We start from the raw sequence: 4618 nt of genomic DNA, 5'->3' as shown, positions 1-4618 counted from the left end.
AACTTGCCTTAGGCTCAGATGCATAAAAAGTGTGTGGGGAAGCGTGAGGGGTGGTGTTTCAGATAGGGAACACTCTGCTGATTTTCTTACCATCTGTAACAACGTTTACAAGTGTTTCCATCTTCATGATTCCTGAATTTACCTTTGTTCCTTATTCAGTAGGGTCCCATGGACTTCCATATACCCCACACCCCTCTCCCCTCTCCTACCCCATCCAGAGATCACTGCCTAGGCAAGTACACAGAAATGTTATCAGATTTTAATACAGTGTGCAAAAGCTCATGTGGCAACCATGGTTATAGAGGTCAGCTCTGAACAGCTGTATCATTAACTTCTCCATCCAGTTTTCTGCAAAATCCTCAGTTGCTACCAGATGCAACCCTTGATAAAGTGCTCATCTTCCCAGAGTTACCTCAATTTACTTTTTAATAAAATACTTCCAAGTAAGGAGCAGAAATTTCTCAAATGACAGTCTCTGATAACCTGAGATTGTAGCTACATTTCATGTACCAACCTGAAAGCCAGAAAGCACATGAGCCTGACTGTATCAAACTTTTACACCCTCTGCAATTCATTATTTTATTCTCTTACAATTGCAGTAATTCATCTCCATTTACACAAGCCTGGTTTTTACCTACATCAGGTACTTTTTAACATCCCTACCATTTTCATAATATATCTCTATTAATCAGGAGTTTAAGTTATACTCACATACGATTATATGAAAAACTATAAACAGACAACAAAATATTTCTTCTTGCAATGCATAAGATACACGGAATATAAACAACTAGAAACAATTACTAAATATCACTGTCAAAAATTCTACAAACCTTTACCCTTGGTAGCATCCTTCACTCATAAATATGACATCATAAGGATATTCTGGGCTTGCTGCCTAAAGGTGCCCTCTCTTCAGAGCTGGATGAACTCCAGGTGGTTTATATGCTGTCGTTGGCACAGTGTGTAGATTTATTTATACGTCATTCTTTATTTTGACAGTGTGCCGACATGGAATTGAGCCAATGTACAAGACCTTACTCTGTACCTGTGGCTCTGTCCCGTGAAGGGTGGGGACAGTCTATCCATTGTGCTGTTACCTTACAGAAAAAAATGCAACAGAGGACATCATATAAACTCTATTAAGGATTGTACCACTGTAGACTGGAGATGCTATTGTATATTTGGGTCTCCTATTTGAATGGCTAGAGATCACATCTGAGGTCAGGATAGTTCCTGGTGAGATGGAAGTCTAGACTAACACAGCTTTTCCTTTATCTCACTTTCCTCTCACCTTATTTGGCCAGCCACACATCAGCAACATGCAGCATAGATACTGTTTCTCATGAGCAATCCACCTTAAATGCTCAGTTATTAAGCCAAAGAAAGATACATCTAAAGCTCTTAAGGAATGTCTCACTTCTTCCCGTGATAATCACAATTTTACAAAGTGAAACATGTAACTAACTAACTAAATAACATATAGAGTATTTTATGGAGTAAGATCTATAACAGACACATTTTTTACTCTCCAAAACTATACTGACCTTTAAGATGTAAAGTTTTATAAGGACAAAACGTTCAGCCTCAATAATACGGATTACCGAAATCTGTAATAGCTTGGAAAAAACAAAAGTATAAAAATTATACTAACTGTACATACATAGGTGTAGTTCACATAAAATTATTTTAAAGTTAGCTAAGACTTGTGCCATTAAAAATTAAATATACATAATGAATATCAGTTTTGAAAACTTTATGCAAAGTGCCCTCATTTTACCAAACTACATTTAAAGTGACTTCTCTTGACTACATCCAATCTTCTCAAAGTGATATGCTAAACTCTCTTCAAAATTAGATTCCATACATACAGGTGAAGAAATAAATCCTCTTTTGCAACCCAGAACTCATTGTTTGGTCTGAATTTTGATACATATAAGAAGGAACATGATAAAAAAATTAAATTCCATTTTGGAGTATGATAAAATAGAGATTACTAAAGTGACTACCATCATCAAAATCAAAAATTTCAGGATGCATTTTATCTTCTTGCATAAGAATAAACACCCTAAGTGCAATGACCTGAATTCTAAAATGCTTCATTTTTAAAACTTGTGTGTGTAGTAGGCTAAAAATCAAAAGATTTGAATTTTTCTTTAGCGATTAGTCAGATGACCAGAATGCATTTAATGACCTTGGGCAATTATCTTAACCGAACCTAGAATAAACACCAAGTATAGAGAGCTTAGATTAAATGAATTGTGATGAGTGAGCTTCTATTTTATACTTACTCTACCTAGGTTGCTTTAAATATGTGGCTACCCTGATTAAGAAGTATTAAACCCATACAATTGACTGTAGAATAGGGTTATCACAGTCGACACTACCGATATTTTGAGTTAACTAATTCTTTGTTTGGGGGATGTCCTGGGCATTCTAGGATGTTCTGTGGCACTCCAGGTCCTTACCCAGTAGATGCCAGCAGCAGTGAAAATAAAGTGCATCAGTCAAAAATACATTCAGATACTCAAATGGGCCCTGTAAGCAAAACCCCCTCTTTTCTATAAAAGGAGCAGTGTTGTACATGTTAATAGCTTAAATGTACTAATATAATTTTTCAATACAATCATTCAATCTCTGACACATCAGTGCTATCCTAGTTGACATTGGAAATAAGTTTGATTTCCATTCATCATTCCAATCATCATTCCATTTCAGAAGTACTAAGTCATGTAATGCTCTGGCATTTAGAAGGAAATATATATTTACTAATTATCAATATGTCAGTAAATTTGTTATTCAGTTTCAAAATATTTTTAAATATTTCTGTTGATTATTATTTAGTATTGGGAGAAGACGCTTCAGAATAATTTTAAAACTTTTAAAAAACTACTTATGATGACAGAGTTGACTTATGATGATGGCATATTAAAAACAAAACAAAACAAAACAAAACACTAGTCCTTAGCTCATCTGTCAGTAGTTATCATGAGACTCAAACAGAAGAAAACATATTTTTAAAGTTTTCTTGTTTCACAATTTCTTAAAGTATTTTGTTAAAATGAGTTTGCAATTTTTAGAGGAATCACATTTTTAAAAATTATCTTTAGATATCAAGACAGAAATATTGAATACTTCTATTTCTAATCAACCTTGCTCCAGCTCTCCTATTTTTCTGAAATAAATGTATTCAGTGTAAAAAGGATCATTAATAAAAATAACATACTTTCTTATTTTAAATGCAAGATATAGCAAATGAAAGGAGCTTCTTCCATGTCTTATAGGACCTTAGATCATTATCATTAGCCCTATAATATGACTTTTAGCTTTTTTTGCCTAGAATGTTGATTCCATTAACTCAGGAACTTCATCTAGAAAACTGATATACTATATTGTAACTAATGGGGACCACAGAATTAAACTGAATACCAATCAATTTATAGATTTACACTGAAGGATAAATGAATTGATATGTATTGAAAAATAGCAAATTCAGGGTGGGATTCATTATTTACCTGGACTATACTCTCTCAGGGTACAACACAGCAGCTCTGCTTCTTACCAAATCTGGCTGATATAAACCTTTTGGTGAATATAAAGTCAGATTTATAAAAAGTTGAACAGCCCTAATAAATAGCAATAAACTGATAATCCATATACTCATTTATTATGCAAAATTAGACACCCTAAAATATGAATGATACACTGCCTCACACTAAGAATGAGGTGGAGCCCTGACCGATGTGGCTCAGTTGGCTGGGTGTCATTCTGCAAAGGAAAATATCACTGATTTGATTCCGGTCAGAGACACATGCCTAGGTTGCATGTTCAGTCCCCAGTCAGTGTGTGAGATGAGCCCTGTGAGAGGAGCATTTGACAAGTATTCCTCCTCGACCACTTAAGAATTCTGTAGAGGGAAATGATGTTTCTCTCTCACGTCGATATTTATCTCCCTCTCTTTCTCCCTTTCCCTCTCTCTAAAGATAAATAAATATTTTAATAAAAGAATATATTGGTGAATAAAACACTTCTGTGCATCCAAAATGAATGATGGCTTATCAGAAAATTCTCCACCCCATAAAACACTAATAATTGTGGCAATTCTACATACCTTAAAAAACAACCTTAAATTATGACAGCATAACATATTGCATATTTTAACTGTTCATGTAGAATTAATTATAGATTTACAGAAAGTTGCAAAGGTAGCACAGAGATAGTGAATCCATAACTCAGTCTTCTATGGTAAAGTTTCACATAACTACAGTTCCCAAAGATTCCTTCATTGACCAGACTCTAGCCAGGTTTCTGGGAGCCCTTTCTAGAGTAGGGCTCAATATTAGTCTACAAAGATTTAAAGACACACCAGCATTGCTTCTAACAAATAAAGGCCTCATCCCTAGGATGACTGTAGTATCCCTTAAAGTTTCTGCCTGAGAAAACTCAAGGCTACCAAAAGAAGTTACTGTTTCTTGCAGCCAACACCCGAAGCTGGGGCCCCTGTCTCCCAGACTCAGTAGGACGGCAGGATCCTACCTTTGATAAGGGCCTGCTAGCAAATGCAGATGGGTTTCGCCTAGACCACCCTTCTCCCTTCCCAACTTTTGTCAGTTTTCAC

The 4618-nt window shown here is 35.3% G+C and overlaps 1 pseudogene; it reads left to right on the top strand.

Moving 5' to 3' along the window:
- Positions 1–1842: 1842 nt before the first annotated feature.
- On the top strand, positions 1843–1950 carry LOC118994895 (uncharacterized; annotated as a pseudogene).
- Positions 1951–4618: the final 2668 nt, after the last annotated feature.

Source organism: Sturnira hondurensis, unplaced genomic scaffold (genome assembly GCF_014824575.4).
Source record: "Sturnira hondurensis isolate 20B ecotype Veracruz unplaced genomic scaffold, ASM1482457v3 Scaffold0009719, whole genome shotgun sequence".
NCBI lineage: Eukaryota > Metazoa > Chordata > Mammalia > Chiroptera > Phyllostomidae > Sturnira > Sturnira hondurensis.
This window is presented reverse-complemented; position numbering and strand designations above follow the sequence as displayed.